We start from the raw sequence: 18,029 nt of genomic DNA, 5'->3' as shown, positions 1-18,029 counted from the left end.
GGAGAACCGGAGAGGAGATCGGTGGTGGTGGGGGGGTACATAAGTGTTTACAGCCATGGCCGATGATATTGCAGCATCGGCCATGGCTGGATTGTAATATTTCACCAGTTTTTTAGGTGAAATATTACAAATTGCTCTGATTGGCAGTTTCACTTTCAACAGCCAATCAGAGCGATCGCAGCCACGAGGGGGTGAAGCCACCCCCCCTTGGGTGAAGTACCACTCCCCCTGTCCCTGCAGATCGGGTGAAATTGGAGTTAACCCTTTCACCCGATCTGCAGGGACGCGATCATTCCATGATGCCACATAGGCGTCATGGGTCGGATTGGTACCGACTTTCATGACGCCTACGTGGCGTCAAAGGTCGGGAAGGGGTTAATGAGCTGTTGCTGACTTAATGATTATACACAGCATTATTGGCGGGCATTACCTTGGGGGCGGGCAAATGCGAGAGTCTCTCCGCTCTCAGGATGACGCGCCGGCCTCGGTGACGTCATTAAGTCGCGCGAGCGTTCAAAGCTCACGCATGTGTTATTCCGTGACTGCGCATCACTGTGCATTGCCGGGGAACAAAACAAAGGGGGCACCATAGTTTGGGGAACTTTCCCCACGGCACACTCGACCATGCGTCACGGCATACTAGTGTGCCGCGGAACACTGGTTGAAAATCACTGCTGTAGAGAGTCAGAAAAGAATAGAATATCGTCCAAATAGATCACCACAAACTGGTCCAACAAATCTCTGAAAATGTCATTAGCAAGGTGTTGAAACTAGTGTTGAGCATTCCGATACCGCAAGTATCGGGTATCGGCCGATACTTGCGGTATCGGAATTCCGATACCGAGATCCGATACTTTTGTGGTATCGGGAATCGGAATCGGAAGTTCCCAGTGTATGGTTCCCAGGGTCTGAAGGAGAGGAAACTCTCCTTCAGGCCCTGGGATCCATATCCATGTAAAAAATAAAGAATTAAAATAAAAAATAGGGATATACTCACCCTCTGACGCGCCCTGGTAGTAACCGGCAGCCTGCTTTGCTTAAAATGAGCGCGTTCAGCACCTTCCATGACGTCACGGCTTCTGATTGGTCGCGTGCCGCTCATGTGACCGCCACGCGACCAATCACAAGCCGTGACGTCATTCTCAGGTCCTAAATTCCTAATTCTAGGAATTTAGGACCTGAGAATGACGTCACGGCTTGTGATTGGTCGCCTGGCGGTCACATGAGCGGCACGCGACCAATCAGAAGCCGTGACATCATGGAAGGCCCTAAACGCGCTCATTTTAAGCAAAGAAGGCTGCCGGTTAACAGCTGTGAGGTGCAGGGGCCTCCGGAGAGGTGAGTATATCAATATTTTTTATTTTAATTCTTTATTTTACACATTAATATGGATCCCAGAGCCTGAAGGAGAGTTTCCTCTCCTTCAGATCCTGGGAACCATCAGGATACCTTCTGATACTTGGTGTCCCATTGACTTGTATTGGTATCGGGTATCGGTATCGGCGATATCCGATACTTTTCGGGTATCGGCCGATACTATCCGATACCGATACTTTCAAGTATCGGACGGTATCGCTCAACACTAGTTGAAACGTTGCAGGGGCATTACAAAGCCCGAAGGGCATCACGAGATATTCAAAGTGTCCATACCAGCATTGGAATGCTGTCTTCTACTCATCCCCTGGACGAATATGCACCAAATTATAAGCCCCAGATCGAGTTTAGAGAACACCTTAGCATGGCGGACTCTTTCCAGTAATTTGGGAATCAGAGGCAAAGGGTAACGATTCCGTACGGTTACCTTATTGAGCTCTTGATAGTCCACACAGAGTCTCAGGGACCCATCCTTCTTCTTTACAAAAAATATAGGTGCCCCTGCTGGTGAAGAAGAAGGACGTATAAAGCCTTTGGCCAGATTTTCATCAATATACTCCTGTAAGGCTTGAAGCTCAGGTGCCGCCAGAGGATATACATTACCAAAAGGAATAGCTTCCCACAGGAAGCAGCTCAATGGGACAGTCATAATGCCTGTGTGAAGGAAGCTGATCTGCATTCTTCTTGTCACAGATGTCAGAGAACTCTTTATATGCTGAAGGTAAAGTAAATACCTGTACCGGTGCTTCCGTAGCTGTGGACTCGGGGACAGCTTCAGTTAATGCTGAGTTGCTCCTTGTTGGAAAAATATTCTCCTTGGTCTCCCAGTTGATAGTTGGATTCTGTGAACGCAGCCAAGGGATGTCTAAAATCACAGGAAAATGAGGAGAAGATATTAACAAGAAAGAGAGTTGCTCTTGATGAATAGGCTCCAACAAAATCTCAAGGGGTGTGGTCTCCTGATCCACAGGCCTGGAGATTAAAAGGTGACCCATCCTCTGTTTCCATGGTAATTGGAGAGGCTCTTTGCTGAATTTCAATACCATGTTCCTTGGCAAATGCAATATCCATAAAATTGCCACCTGCACCAGAGTCAATCATAGCCGCACTGGAAATCCACTGTCCTGTACACAGGATCTTAATTGGTAGAGAACAGTGAGAGTTCTTTTCATTTAGCTCCTTGGCTGGTGAAGTCATAGAAAGTGAATGGAATACAGCGTTTAAAGGCAGGCTATTCAGAGATGTCAGATTCATCATCATAGTTGTCATACTCCCCTACTGCTGCTAGCACCTTGTTAGGCCGCTTGGGACAGTTGATTAGAAAGTGGTCAGACTGGCCGCAGTAGAAACATAGACTTTCTCGAAGGCGATGCTCCCGGCGCTCATTACTCTCGCGCCTCTGAACAGAATCAATTTGCATGGGCACCTCCTCTACCTCTCGAGATGTTTTACCTGCAGGCTCTTTGGAAGGAAGGGAAAAGTTAGAAATATGGTTATATGCAGCAAACTTCTCCTGCCTATGCTCAGTAAGGCGAATGTCAATGCGCACACAATGCTGTATAAATGTCTATAGCTCTTGTGGTGATTCAGAGCGAGCTAATTCATCCTTTACAATGCTAGACAGACCCCTTTTAAAAATAGGCAATTGTGCATAACTGTCCCAATAAGTATCTACCGCTAATCTCCTGAATTCAGTAGCATACTCAATAACAGAATGTTTAGCCTGGCGTAAAGACAATAAAGCAGATTCAGCGGTTGCAGGGCGATTAGGGTCATCATCAAACATTAATGCCATGGCGGCCAAAAAATCGTCCAAATTATTTAACCGCGGGTCACGAGACTCAATCATCAGATTCACCCAGGCGAGCGCTCGTAAGGTCAGGAGCATTATTACACACAATACTTTGGATCTATCATTAGGAAAACGGTCAGCATGCACATCAAAATATAGCATACATTGATTCACAAAGCCACGAAATTTGTCGCGATCACCATTAAATCTGAATGGGGGCAACTTAGGTGGGCTAGCTGGTGGCAGTTGCCCAGATGGTAAAGTCGCTTGTGCAGCCATTTGCGTGCTTATATCCTGAAAAGCCCGTCCATACTGGGACTCTATGCCAGCAAGTTTTGTTTTCCTGGGCTGCCATGCGGGTGCTTAAGTCCTGCAAATTTTGTCCAAACACTTGTTGATTGTGTTCAAAGCTTCCAAACTTCTTTTGCAGACCTTCCACATCTTTCTGCAGTGATCTAATTATGGAAAACACCTGCTCTAATCTGCTCTCTGCAGTCATTGTTCCAGCAGTCTCCTCTTTTGGGGCTAGAGTATCCTGCAATAATTATAGGGGACAACTCAGGAGACTCTTTGCATGGAACAAGACAACTACAGGACACAGTTTTATAAGTGGTAAAGTCTATATTATCACACAGTGATTCAAACAAGTGCAGAGAGAAACTCAAGTCCACAACACTTGGTGTAAATATTATACGCAGCTTAACAGTCTATAGGAAACTTCAGAGGAAAATGCAATCACGCAGAAAGTCTATGAAGCACAATTATTCTTGAGGATACTTGACACGAATAAGTCCATGGTAGTCCAAACACAGATAGATATGCTTATAAGGCAGTTCAAATAATATCTAATAATAAAATAATAATGCCGGCCTGTGATTGACTGGTGGCTGTTAACTGTTGCCGTGCGGGAGGAATCTCCTGTACGGCAACAGATTTTACTGATCGTCTGAGGATGTGCAATCAGTTACTAAAGCTGCAGGATCCTACTGCTGGGGCCCGGTGAGCAGAAGAGAGAGGGGGGCCCGATGCGTGCCCTCTCTGCTCATCGGCCCCCATACGCCAGTAGAGGCAGTAATGATTTAATGGCGGCCCTGTGCATACACTTGTTTGGAGCGAGGCCGTGTCCACTAGACAAGTTCTGCCCAGGAGTATGTGTAACACCCCAGTGTCCTGGTTGTTACAGTGGCATTGCTTTCCTCACAGGGAGAGTGATGTCATGCTTGGAAGCAGGGGGAGATCTATTCTATCAGATAACCACAAACATACAACATGTTCACACTCCAGGCCAGAAGGGGGAGCTGTAAACCTGGTTAAAGGGGAACTTCCCTATATATACATTCTGGTCTGGAGGGAATTGAAAGTCAGTGAGTGCCAGACAACAGACTGGAACAGTCTGCCAGAGGCAGGAACTGAGTGCAGTCAGAGATTACCAGAGAGGAGCTGGTCAGAGAACTTCAGCTTAGGTGGAGCTGGTAAGAAAGGAGTATAGCTGAACAGACATGGAATTCTGCAGCTCCTGGCAAGAAGAGAAGAGAGCAGTCAGAAAGACAGGAGGGGCCATGTAGCCACGAGGGTGCTGCAGCTCCTGGAGAAAGAGAGCAAAGGAAGACAAACAGATTTGTAGTCAGCGTGCAGGAGAGCGAAGCGCAGGAGTGTGACACCTGGGGAGGACAACAGCATTTGGGTTACCTCCCTGTAGAACGCAGATTCCCAAAGACCAAGGTTGTGTCGGACTCTAGGTGGCACAGCAGAAACCGGCAGGACAGCTGGACTACACGTAACCTATCCGCCGTAATACCCAGGAGACACAGTGGGGCATAGAGCCCGGGTCGTGATAGAGACCATGTAAAAAGGCTCGAACCACTTGTCATACAGGATAGTGTCCCACCTTTATGGAGGACAGAGAGAACAGTGAGGACCTTGACAGAAGCCACAGGCAGCAAGGGACTACACCAAAGCGCTAATAGGAAGGCTTTCATCTCCACCTGGTAAAGGGGACTCTGGACTTGCTTCCAAGCAGGCTGGGCCCTGCCTTTACCTGTAATCTGGGACCCTGGACTGTGGATACCTTAAATCTCCAGTAAACCAGGTAAAGAGACTGCAAACCTGTGTCCTCCGTTCTTTACTGCACCACTCACCATCCTCATCTACACATCGGGAGCCCTGGGGACCAACTTCACCTGTGGGAAGTTATACCATCTTAGCTGCCATAACATCACCCCAGAGGACCCCTTTAAGCAGCGTCGGTCCCCACTGATCGAATACCACAGGCGGCATCACGAACACAAACTTTATTTTAAACTCCTTTAAGGAAATTCCCTTTTACTTGGGCACACAGGGCTACGGACCGGGTCGCAGCCACTGTGACATCCCCTTTAAGTACCGGATCCGGTACCCAGTACCCCTACGGCCCTGGCGGGCGACTCATATGCATATCGCATACATGACTGCCTTTCCCTGGGCAGAGAATGGGGATCCTTGCAGTGCACAGTGCGTGTGTTGCGGGGATTCAAAAGTCTACAGTCACACAGAGTGACTGCAGACTTTCATTTTAGACCGGACAATGCCTCTAACGCAAACTAATTCAGACTTATGCATGTTGTAGAATACGAACAGCACTGTTTTATTCTATTTGTGCTGCCCAAAGTCTGCACTGTTATGGTTTCCAATGGCAAGGAAACATCAGAAGCATAGAATAAACGGACAAGCTCTCGGGTGATGGAAACTAGAGCTGACCGCGATGCTAAACCTACACACCACACTAGAAGTAGCCAGGGGGCATTCCTGCGTTGTCTCTAGATGCCGCGCGCCAGCCGGAGAACTAACTACCCCTGGTAGAAGAAAACACAGTCCTGGCTTGCCTCCAGAGAATGTCCCCACAGGAGATAGCAGCCCCCCACATATAATAACGGTGAGAGCAGATGAAAAGACACACGTAGTGTGATAGAAATATATATATCATGTAGATCTCACTTGCATGTATACTCCTCTATAATCAAATATATATACTTATATGCTCACAGCTAATATATACATTATAATCAATGGTTTAAAATGGCTGACACAAACTAATATAACCTAGACAGATCATAAAATGGCTGACATGAACTAATATAAACCAGACAGATCATATGGGGTTTTCCATCCCTAAAAGCGGAATAATGTCAGATGTCTGATGACTGCTGATCAGATGTCTCAGCTTAATCAGCAGTCATATGAGCATTAATCACAATATTCCATATATGTTTAGATAACCAATGACAGAGGAGCTAGACAATATGGTAATTAACTAACCACCCCTGACAACCCCTAACCACTCCTTTCTATGTGAAAATATAAAACTATGTATGTACAATAAAGAATCAGTATTGATGGAATGTTGTTCTGTCACAGTTGTGTACAGTCCATTCTTGATGAGCGCTCAAAATACTCAGTCTAATTGGGAGCGGCCACAGCACACACAGGGATATATTTATCCAACCCTAATATTTCCATAACATAATGGCGCCCAACGTGGGGCACGGATGAAAGCACGGGATCCTTCTGACTGGAGATACGGAAGTTGTAGCGTGGCCTGGCACAGGGGCAGGAGACTGCGCAGCTCCATAAGTAAGGTAAGAAAATGTTATCATCTTACCTGAAAGTCCCCTGTGCCCAGTCCTTGTCTATGCCTCTTGCCAGTCAGATGTGGTCACAAATTCCCAGGTAGTGTAAAAAAAAATCCGTAGCCACGAATCCACCCTGGGAGGTGTCTGCTGTGGACCGTGTATATGTTTTGTGTAAAATCCGAGAGAGGAAGAAAAAGTGACTTTTGTTTGTGGTTGCTGAGAAACAGACCGCAGGAGGCCAAATCGCTCGATAAGTTATTGCAGGATTCCCGTGCATAGGAGAGGCAGGAGGTCTCGGGACAGGTAGTCCCATGTTCCAGGCACGGGTAGTGATAACTTAGAGGGGCTACTGCAGATTCCCGTAGCCGGCGGCCAGTCAGGACGACCGGAGCGGAGGGTGGTAGAACCCGGCATATGCGTGCCAGTGCGATTGGCAGTAGTCTGTTCCCAGCGCAACCTGCATGTGTCACAGAATTTAAAAGGGCATCTCTCGGATTGTCTATCTGTCTGTTTGTGTCATGTACTATTGCCGCTTTAAGAAGCAGAAATAGTTCTCTTAAACTTCCTCTTTTTTCAGCTGAAGCGGAGATATGCATTGTAAATCACACTGTCATATCTGTTTTTTTCTTTTTCTTTTGCAATGCTGGCTATGTGTAGTTTTTTTGTGAAGAAGTGAAATTTAAGTTGTATCTATCATTTTTTGATGTGACCTAAAGAGATTCTAAAGGAAAAAAAAAAAAAAAAAGAGAAAAGCCGTTTTCATTTTTAATTTTTTTTACTCTCTTAAAGGGTCTTTCTTTTTGCGGCATTTTAAAGTTTTTTAATTAAGTTTTCCTCAATCTTCAATCTCTTTACCTTTTTATTTTTTATTTATTTATTTTTGAAAAAAGTTTTTTTTTACTCTTGTATCAAAGTTTTGAGTTTTTGGTTGTGAACTAAGTTTTTGACGGTTTTTCTTATCGTTTTGAGTTTTACTTAGTGTTTTATATACTCATTTTTAGAAGTTTTTTTTAGTACTGTTTTCTTTTTTCATTTTTATGTGTTTTTCATTTTCATTTTTTGCTTTTGCCATGGGGAACAAAGTGGCCGAGCAACAGGAAAGTCTTTTTACTTCCTGATGAGAAAACAGTCAGTAGATAGTGACAGAATACGAAGGTGTTAAGTATGTGAAGATTTTTGGAAGGTATAAAGTACGTGAAATTCATTAGAATGGCAGACTTCAAGCTGCAGAGTGGCATGACGTAGAAAGGAAAATAAGGGAAGTTAGCTGATGTTAGATTGCTGAATACTAATACATGGTATGAAGTGGCAGCAGAGCTTACATCGTTTAGGTGGTACAGAAAATTATGTGAGCAAACCAGGAAGTGATTTTTGTGGGTATGAGACAGGAGAATCTGCGCAGTCTGCTTGTAGCAGAATCCATGGTGTAGGTAGTTATTTTTGCACAGTATGTGGTGCGCCCCGTCTCTCCCTACAGGGAGAAGGCATAATTGCTCCTCTCTATTATTCTTGTTGTTCTAATCTATCCTCTTTTTCCTCTGTCAGTCTTTTCTCTCCGCACTCTCTCTCTCTCTCTCTCTCTCTCTCTCTCTCTCTCCTTTCCTCTTCCTCCACATTTTTTTTCTCTTCTCTCTCTTCCCCTCTTTCTCCACTCCTCTCTTCTCCTCCCTCTCTTTCTTCCACACCTCCCATTTTCTCCTCCCTCCACCCTCCATCTTCTCCTCCCTCCTTATCCACTCCCCCACCACACCTTTCTTCTCTCTCTCTCTCCTCTCTTCACCACTCCTCTCTCTCCACCTTTCTCCTCTCTCCTCTCTCTCTATTCCTTTGTCTCACTCCTCAACCCCTCCTCCTTCTTCTTCCTCTTTTTTTCCTCCGTGTTGCCGGCTGGGCCAACGCCCAATTCAAACAATATGGTGCTTACAGCATAAGGTTCCCTTTCCATGTCCCTGGCACAGTCTAGCCATTGCCATTTGTGATATCGGGGAAAGAAGGTGAAAGCCCCCCCTACAGTGGGCAGCCCCAGACATATCAGGCAGCAGTCAGCTCAGCCCTGGGTGCAGAGGGGGGAGGAGTGATATCAGAACGAGCTCACTGACAGATCCTCCGTTACCTCATTTCACAGTCAACAATATTGTAACCCTTAAGGTTTTACATGAACTTTGATATCACCATGTATTGATAATGTACAGCTTCAGCACCGGTCAGAGCTGCCTACATCCACATTCACACCAACATGAAACTATAATCCTAATCCATCATAGCTTCAGCAAGGGGGGAGACATCCTCACATAAAAAAGCAACTTCTAAGTTCAAAATCAGTCAGTGTATGACCCCAGTACAAGCTGTCACAACTATTCTTCTGATGAAGATGAAGAGGGAACATCATACATGCTGTCTAGTACTAGAAAAGAAACCCACAGGCACCAAGAATGCAAGGGCAGATAGAGGCACCACCATTACACTATGTGCACTGCACTTCAAGTCAGGTGACAATCTTCCAGACCCAGGGATGCATCCCATGCCATTTTACCAAAGAATGTAGCAGAAGCAGTGAACATATGCAGCCAGCTGGAATGATCTCTGGGCCATGAATGAAAATAGAAGCAGGTGATGCACTCTGGCCAATCATGAAGGAACAATTCAAACTTCCAGCAGAATCAGACGTACACGCTTGGGAGTCAGGGCCACAGCTAATTGAACAACTCAGAGAGTGGGCCAAAGGCAGATTGGCAGGAGAAGCCATGACATGAGCCAAGATAAGACAGAGTCTGTAAAGAAGTTTCATTGCAGAGTAATGCAAGTATTCCAAGACTTGGGCTTCACCATTCATGACCAGATACACAGGCCTTTGGGCATGGACTGAGACAGCCAATCAGGAAACCACTGATAGTGGCTAGGCCTGAGAACAGGTCAATAGCAGTGGACTGACCCAGAAAAAAAATGTTTTATGTGCGCCTAGGAGACTGTTTATTGCCGATTGTCACCAAAACTGCCGCCATTATAGCACCACAAAGAGCGCAAAGAAGGAAAAGGGTGCCGTGCTGCTGAGAACACCAGAAGGGGAGCCAGAGGTGAAGACGCTGCAAAGTGCCGATCAACACACAGGAAGAGCCGCTGCAGACTCCAGAGAGGAGACACCGACCTCAATAAGGATAGCAAAGGGGAGAAGCTATGTCAGACCAGGGGTAAGAAGTGACGGCAGATGCAGCCGCAGCCCCTGTAATGCCCCAAGACCTTGGGTTGGATGCAGCCGCCGGTCTCATGGCACCCCCGGGCCTCGCCACAAATGCACCTGCAGGCCCCGTCTTACCACCGCAGCTTCAATCAGCAGGCCGGACCCCGCTGCCGCTGCAGTACCCATCATGTTGTCCACAGTAGCCAAAGGGATTGAGTCCCAACCAGGGGTGCAGAAGACAGCCCCTCTCATGGTGACCACTGACCTGGAAGCCCAACCACCCTACAAAGACAGAAAAAGTGTCAAGTGTTACATCTGTGGCAAGTTTGGCCATTTCCAGAACCAGTGCAAAGCACTCACGCCCCCGAAGAGACTGGACCCATGCAATCCAAGAGTTGGTCCAGAGAAACAGGTCAAGGAGGAAGTGCAGAAAGCAGTGAAGTACCCCGTCCATAGGACAGAGGCAAGCAAGCCAGGTCTGCAAGACACTACGCTCCTGACATGTAAAACTTCATCTGCAAGACCAGTACCTCAAATTACCCTTAAAATGGATGGCGTTGTCAGATCCAAAGTGGTGCAGCCAGAAGTGTGATGACACCTGTGGAACTCGCTGATCCCACCTGCCTATCAGAATTCTCTGTGTCTCGCATGGGCATTGATGGTCAAGTCAGACCTTCTCAGCTTACAAAGCCACTGAGCGTGTGCACTCAGCCAGGACACTCTATCCTGTCCCAGTTTGTGGTGTCAAGGAACTTCCACTCAACCTGCTGGGAGCGAACCTACTGCAGAAGCTGAAGGCAACCACAGTGTTCCACGAAGATGGGACAGTGACACTTTCTTCATCCCTGACCCAAGAAGAGTCATGCTGGCGGCCCTACAAGAACATTAAGCAACCAATGAGGCCTACTCAAGGAGGTACTGGACGTAGTACCAGAAAGTCTATGGTCTAAGGGACCCCAGCACGTGAGAAAACCTCAAGTTGCCCCAGTACGGGTGTCACTCAAGCCATGTACCCCGTACCCTCGTAAGGCCCAGGCCAGGCCTAGAGTCAAGCTGCCTCTGACCAACTGAAGGTCTACCTGGAAATAGGAATCATTGTTCCTCGCAAATCGCCTTGCAATACCCCGCTTTTCCCCGTCAAGAAAAAGACTGTAAAAGGAGCGCCAGCCAAGTTCAGAATGGTATATAACCTGAGAGCTGTGAATGACGCCACAGTGTTTGAAACTGCAATTATGCCGAATCCGCACACTCTGCTCTCAAATGTGCCTGCCACAGCAAAAGTGTTCACAGTGAACAACCTGGCTAATGTTTTCTTCAGTGTTCCCCCTCATCCGGAAGACCAGTTCCTGTTTGCCTTAATGCACCAGGGGGGACACCACACATGGACAGTGATGCCACAGTGGGCCCAGAACAGCCCTTCACAGTTCACCAAAGCAATGTCCACAGTTCTCACCAACTGAGTCACAGAACAAGCAGAAGTAACCCTGCTACAATACATGGACAATCTACTCCTTTGTGCAATTGACTTTGACATGTGTAAAGCCCATTCCTTGTATCTCCTACTCTACCTGGCGGAGCAGCACTGCAAGATCTCAAAGAACGAAGTCCAGTGGTGTCTGAAGCAAGTTACATTCCAGAGACACTGTATTGCTCGCCAGGCGAAACACCTGACAGATGACCGGAAGACCACAGTGGAGAAGATGGTCCTACAGGTCTTCCTTGGCCCCGTTCCTCCTGACTGATGCAGTCTTCAGCTCGTTCAATAAGTTAAAAGGCACAGTAGTCTCAGCACCAGCACTAGGCCCATCTGACTACGAGAAGCCATTCCGTCTCTACTTGATGAGAAAAGAAGGCCTTGCTACTGGAGTCCTGACACAGCTTCAGGGGGGAAAGCAGAGACTTTCGGACTACTTTTCAGCTTGCCTGGATCCAGTTGCAAGGGAAGCCTCTTCCTCCCGCATGAAGGCAGCAGTTGCAGCACACGCCCTCCTGGACAGGACTACTGACATCAGTGGAAAAACCATTGGAAATCCTGGCTCTGCATGACATCTCAGCAATCCTCAACCAAACCCAGCTAAAACATCTCTCCACCCCCAGGCATCTTCGCCTTCAGTGCTCTCTACTCCTGCCCAACAATGTCACCATCTCCAGATGCACAGTCCTCAATCCGCCCACTCTACTCCCACTCCCAAGGGGGGATACAGATACGGATCCTCAGATAAAAAGTCTGATCAAAATCTGCATGATACCTTCTGCAGGGATCTGAATTTGCTCCGGACGGATGAACATGATTGCTTCAGCATCATGCAACAGGAAACAGCAGGACTACCCAAGGTGGCAGAAGAGCCACTGACCAACCCAGAGTTGATCCTCTATGTGGATGGCTCCAGATTTGCAGATGATGAAAAAAGATTCCACACGGGAGGTGCAGCGACCAGCAATCAAGAGATCCTGTGGTCCAGAAGTCTGCCGCCCAGTCTGTCAGCCCAGGAAGCAGAACTGATAGCGCTGATGAAGGCCTACCAGATGGCAGAAGACAAGACTGAGAAAATGTTTACCGATTCAAGGTACTTGCATGGCATAGCACATGACTTCGGACCCATCTGGGCTGCAAGGGACTTCCTCACAGCAAGCGGAACAACCGTGAAGCATCAATGGAGCCATTAAGGACCTGCTGAACACACTTCAACTTCCAAAAGTGGTGACAATGCTAAAAGTCAAAGCGCATGGAAAACTGAACACAGTAGGGGCACGAGGCAACAACATGGCGGATATGGCAGCCAAAGAAACAGTCAAGGGAAGACAATATGGACAAGTGGAAGAGGTCGTAGAGCCGGACGGCTACTACAGGACGGCTGAAGACAGGAAACCTGACAAGATGACATCCTGGGATCTGCTCAAAAAAGTTGCAAGAGCAAGCCCCAAAGGACAAGAAGGAATGCTGGGTGCAGAAGTGAGCAACACATGAAGAAGGAAGGGTATACTAAATGGACTACAAACCCTGTTTACCCCGAAGCATGTACCCTATGGTGGTCCAGTGGGCACATGGGCCCACACACAGATTAAAGACACAGATGAATGATCCGATTGGTGCTTACTGGTTCGCTCCAGAAATCTCCACCCTAACAGCCAAGTTCATAAACAGCTGTCTAACCTGTGGCAAATGCAACCCTGGAAGAATGAAGAAAGTTCCCACACATCAACTTGCCAGACCACTGTACCCCCTTCCAGAGGATCCAGATAGACCACATCCAGATGCCGCCAAGTGGAGGATTCGAATATGCCCTTGTGGTCGCGGACGTGTTCTCAGGATGGCCAGAAGCTTTCCCAGTGAGGAACCAGTCAGCAAAGACTACTGCAAAGAAGCTACTCTCAGAGACGAGATATGCAGCTATGGGGTCCCAGAAGTGATAGAGAGTGACCAGGGACCTGCATTCACAGCAAACCTCACATGAGAGATCTAGTCAGCAGTAGGGTCAGACTTAGGCCTACACACTCCCAATCACACTACTCAGTGTTCAGGCACACTCCCAGAGGCCCAGAAAAGCTGTCACCATATGAAATTTTGTTTGTGTCTAGTCCCAGGTTAGGGGTATCCTTTCCCTTAGCAGCTGATTATGCAATATGATACTTTGTCTGCTTATGAAATTGAAATCACCAAGAAACTTGCTAACATCCATTCTCGAGTTTTTTTCTTCATTGCCAGATCCAGATTCAGTGTCCGGTATGCACTCCTAGAAGCCAGGAGACTGGGTGTTGGTGAAAAAGCTTGTAAGGAGAACACCACTCGATCCCAGATTTGATGGTCCTGCTCAAGTGCTGCTGATGACACCAAACTCTGTGAAACTGGAGGGAAGACTCGCTTGGATCCACTCATCGCATGGCAAGAAAGCTCCCCTACCAGAAGATGACACCCAAGCCAGAATGATGTCGTGGATGCCCTGCCTGACCGAACAGATGACCTACCTGATAAAGACTACACATCGCTCACTACACATGCTATTGACTAAGAGACTGATTGCAACGAACCCCCGTTAGGGACAGATCTCCTGACCGCCCATTTGCGAAAAGTCTGTATGGAGTGGGGCACAGGCGTTAGGCTTGTGTCAGTTCGCCAACAGCACAAAAGAGTTGCAGCGCTTTGGGACAGGAGGCTAGGATTAGGGCAAGTGATATCTAAGGGGGGCTTGTGATAGAAATATATATATCATGTAGATCTCACTTGCATGTATACTCCTCTATAATCAAATATATATACTTATATGCTCACAGCTAATATATACATTATAATCAATGGTTTAAAATGGCTGACACAAACTAATATAACCTAGACAGATCATAAAATGGCTGACATGAACTAATATAAACCAGACAGATCATATGGGGTTTTCCATCCCTAAAAGCGGAATAATGTCAGATGTCTGATGACTGCTGATCAGATGTCTCAGCTTAATCAGCAGTCATATGAGCATTAATCACAATATTCCATATATGTTTAGATAACCAATGACAGAGGAGCTAGACAATATGGTAATTAACTAACCACCCCTGACAACCCCTAACCACTCCTTTCTATGTGAAAATATAAAACTATGTATGTACAATAAAGAATCAGTATTGATGGAATGTTGTTCTGTCACAGTTGTGTACAGTCCATTCTTGATGAGCGCTCAACATACTCAGTCTAATTGGGAGCGGCCACAGCACACACAGGGATATATTTATCCAACCCTAATATTTCCATAACAGTAGTATGAAAGCAGATTTAGCACAGAGAGGCCCGCTAACTAAATAGCAGAAAGATACAACAGAGGACTTCGCGGTCAGCTGCAAAACCCTTCAAAACACCATCCTGAAATTACCTTAACTCATGTGACAACTCATGACACCGGAGTGGTAATTTCAGCCCAACAAGAGCTTCCAGCTGCAGAGATTCACATAAGTGCAAACTGGACAAAACATACAAAAATAGACTTAAGGACTAAAGTGTCCAACTTAGCTGAGCAGAAAACTGGAAGCAGGAACATGCAACAGAATCACTCTGGATACATTGATGGCCAGCATTAGAATGACTGAGGAGCAAGGTTAAATAGGATACTCCCACATCCTGATAGGAACAGGTGAACTGAGAAGGCAAAGCTTACAGGACACCAGTACCACAAGAGACCACCGGGGGAGCCCACGAACCGAATCACAACAGTACCCCCCCCTTAAGGAGGGGGCACCGAACCCTCACAAGAACCACCAGGGCAATCTGGATGAGCCCTATGAAAGGCACGGACCAAATCAGAAGCATGAACATCAGAAGCTGTAACCCAAGAATTATCCTCTTGACCGTAGCCCTTCCATTTCACCAGATATTGAAGTCTCCGTCTGGAAACACGGGAGTCCAAGATTTTCTCCACCACGTACTCCAATTCACCCTCAACCAGCACAGGAGCAGGAGGCTCAACAGAAGGCACAAGTGGTACCTCATACCTCCGCAATAATGACCGATGGAAGACATTATGGATAGCAAAGGATGCTGGGAGGTCCAAACGAAAAGACACAGGGTTAAGAATTTCCAAAATCTTATAAGGACCGATGAACCGAGGCTTAAACTTAGGAGAAGAGACCCTCATAGGGACAAAACGGGAGGACAACCACACCAAGTCCCCAACACGAAGACGAGGACCAACACGACGATGGCGATTAGCAAAACGTTGAGTCCTCTCCTGGGACAACTCCAAATTGTCCACCACCTGCCCCCAAATACGATGCAACCTATCCACCATGGTATCCACTCCAGGACAATCCGAAGACTCCACCTGACCAGATGAAAAACGAGGATGGAACCCTGAATTGCAAAAGAAAGGGGAGACCAAAGTGGCAGAACTGGCCCGATTATTAAGGGCAAACTCAGCCAACGGCAAAAAGGAGACCCAGTCATCCTGATCAGCAGACACGAAACACCTCAAATAAGTCTCCAAGGTCTGATTAGTACGTTCCGTCTGGCCATTTGTCTGGGGATGAAATGCAGACGAAAAAGACAAATCAATGCCCATCCTGGCACAAAACGCCCGCCAAAATCTGGACACAAACTGGGATCCCCTGTCGGAAACGATATTCTCCGGAATACCATGCAGCCGAACCACATTCTGAAAAAACAGGGGCACCAACTCAGATGAGGAAGGCAGCTTGGGCAAGGGCACCAAATGAACCATCTTAGAAAAGCGGTCACACACCACCCAAATGACGGACATCTTCTGAGAAACAGGGAGATCAGAAATAAAATCCATAGAGATGTGTGTCCAAGGCCTCTTAGGAACAGGCAAGGGCAACAACAACCCACTAGCCCGAGAACAACAAGGCTTGGCCCGAGCACAAACATCGCAAGACTGCACAAAAGTACGCACGTCCCGAGACAGGGAAGGCCACCAGAAGGACCTAGCCACCAAATCTCTGGTACCAAAAATTCCCGGATGACCTGCCAACGCAGAAGAATGAACCTCCGAGATGACTCTATTGGTCCACTCATCCGGCACAAACAATCTACCAGGCGGACAACGATCAGGCCGATCCGCCTGAAACTCTTGTAAAGCACGTCGCAGGTCTGGGAAAACAGCAGACAATATCACCCCATCCTTAAGTATACCCGTAGGTTTAGAATCACCAGGGGAATCAGGTTCAAAACTCCTAGAAAGGGCATCCGCCTTCACATTCTTAGTACCTGGCAGATACGAAACCACAAAATTAAACCGGGAGAAAAACAACGACCAGCGCGCCTGTCTAGGATTCAGACGTCTGGCCGACTCAAGATAAATCAAATTTTTGTGATCAGTCAAGACCACCACCTGATGTTTAGCACCCTCAAGCCAATGACGCCACTCCTCGAATGCCCACTTCATCGCCAAAAGCTCCCGATTACCGACGTCATAATTTCGCTCGGCGGGCGAAAATTTTCGAGAAAAGAACGCACAAGGTCTCATCACTGAACAATCTGAACTTTTCTGCGACAAAACCGCCCCCGCTCCGATCTCAGAAGCATCAACTTCCACCTGAAAAGGAAGAGAAACATCAGGCTGGCACAACACCGGAGCAGAAGAAAAACGGCGCTTAAGCTCCCGAAAGGCCTCCACAGCAGCAGGAGACCAATCTGCAACATCAGCACCCTTTTTAGTCAAATCAGTCAAAGGCCTGACAACGCTAGAAAAACCAGTTATGAATCGACGATAAAAGTTAGCAAAGCCCAAAAATTTCTGAAGGCCCTTAAGAGAAGTCGGTTGCGTCCAGTCACAAATAGCCCGAACCTTCACAGGATCCATCTCAATAGAAGAGGGGGAAAAAATGTACCCCAAAAAAGAAATCTTCTGAACCCCAAAAACACACTTTGAACCTTTAACAAACAGAGAATTGGTCCGCAAAACCTGAAAAACCCTCCTAACTTGTTGAACATGAGATTCCCAGTCATCCGAAAAAATCAAGATATCGTCCAAATACACAATCATAAATTTATCCAGATATTCACGGAAAATATTGTGCATAAAAGACTGAAAGACCGAAGGGGCATTTGACAGACCAAAAGGCATCACCAAATACTCAAAATGGCCCTCGGGAGTATTAAATGCGGTTTTCCACTCATCCCCCTGCTTAATTCGCACCAAATTATACGCACCGCGAAGATCAATCTTAGAGAACCACTTCGCCCCCTCAATGCGAGCAAATAAATCTGTCAGCAATGGCAAAGGATACTGATACTTGACTGTGATCTTATTCAAGAGTCTATAATCAATACAAGGTCTCAAAGAACCATCGCTTTTAGCTACGAAAAAGAACCCCGCTCCAAGAGGAGACGAAGAAGGACGAATATGTCCCTTTTCCAAGGACTCCCTAATATACTCTCGCATGGCAGCATGTTCAGGTACAGACAGATTGAATAGACGACCCTTAGGAAATTTACTGCCAGGGATCAAATCTATGGCGCAATCGCAATCTCTGTGAGGAGGAAGAGAATTAAGAGTAGATTCCTCAAAAACCTCACGATAATCAGACAAAAACTCAGGAATTTCAGAGGGAATAGATGAAGCAATGGAGACCA

At 46.9% G+C, this 18,029-nt stretch overlaps 1 long non-coding RNA gene across 1 annotated transcript; it reads left to right on the top strand.

Annotated features, from left to right (window-relative positions):
• Positions 1-6,633: 6,633 nt before the first annotated feature.
• On the top strand, positions 6,634-14,591 carry LOC143815991 (uncharacterized). The gene is made up of 2 exons (XR_013223860.1): positions 6,634-6,871; positions 13,659-14,591. It is a non-coding gene; the product is annotated as an uncharacterized LOC143815991 (long non-coding RNA).
• The last annotated feature ends 3,438 nt before the right edge of the window (positions 14,592-18,029 follow it).

Source organism: Ranitomeya variabilis, chromosome 3, assembly GCF_051348905.1.
Source record: "Ranitomeya variabilis isolate aRanVar5 chromosome 3, aRanVar5.hap1, whole genome shotgun sequence".
Taxonomy (NCBI): Eukaryota; Metazoa; Chordata; class Amphibia; order Anura; family Dendrobatidae; genus Ranitomeya; species Ranitomeya variabilis.
Note: the sequence above shows the minus strand (reverse complement) of the source record. Positions and strands in the feature narration are given on the sequence as shown.